This window comes from Physeter macrocephalus, chromosome 5, assembly GCF_002837175.3.
Source record: "Physeter macrocephalus isolate SW-GA chromosome 5, ASM283717v5, whole genome shotgun sequence".
Lineage (NCBI taxonomy): Eukaryota > Metazoa > Chordata > Mammalia > Artiodactyla > Physeteridae > Physeter > Physeter macrocephalus.
The window spans coordinates 38,340,786-38,341,410 of NC_041218.1; the positions used below are offsets into that span (position 1 = coordinate 38,340,786).

At 36.6% G+C, this 625-nt stretch overlaps 1 protein-coding gene across 4 annotated transcripts in view; it reads left to right on the top strand.

Moving 5' to 3' along the window:
* Positions 1-625, top strand: part of DOCK4 (dedicator of cytokinesis 4) — a 499,472-nt gene that overhangs the window by 324,151 nt on the left and 174,696 nt on the right. The window lies entirely within an intron of this gene.

The following is a 625-nucleotide window of genomic DNA, read 5'->3' on the forward strand; positions in this document are numbered from 1 at the left end:
TATGGTGTTAGGGAGTGTTCTAATTTCATTCTTTTACATGTAGCTGTCCAGTTTTCCCAGCACCACTTATTGAAGAGCCTGTCTTTTCTCCATTGTACATTCTTGCCTCCTTTATCAAAGATAAGGTGACTATATGTGCGTGGTTTTATCTCTGGGCTTTCTATCCTGTTCCACTGATCTATATTTCTGTTTTGTGCTGGTACCATACTGTCTTGTTTACTGTAGCTTTATAGTATAGTCTGAAGTCAGGGAGCCTGATTCCTCCAGCTCCGTTTTTCTTTCTCAAGATAGCTTTGGCTATTTGGAGTCTTTTGTGTTTCCACACAAATTGCGCAATTTTTTTGTTCTATTTCTATAAAAAATGCCATTCGTAGTTTGACAGGATTACATTGAATCTGTAGATTGCTTTGGGTAGTATAGTCATTTTCACAGTGTTGATTCTTCCTATCCAAGTTCATGGTATATCTCTCCATCTGTTTGTATCATCTTCAGTTTCTTTCGTCAGTGTCTTACAGTTTTCTGCATACAGGTCTTTTGTCTCTTTAGGAAGGTTTATTCCTAGGTATTTTATTCTTTTTGTTGCAATGGTAAATGGGAGTGTTTCCTTAATTTCTCTTTCAGATTT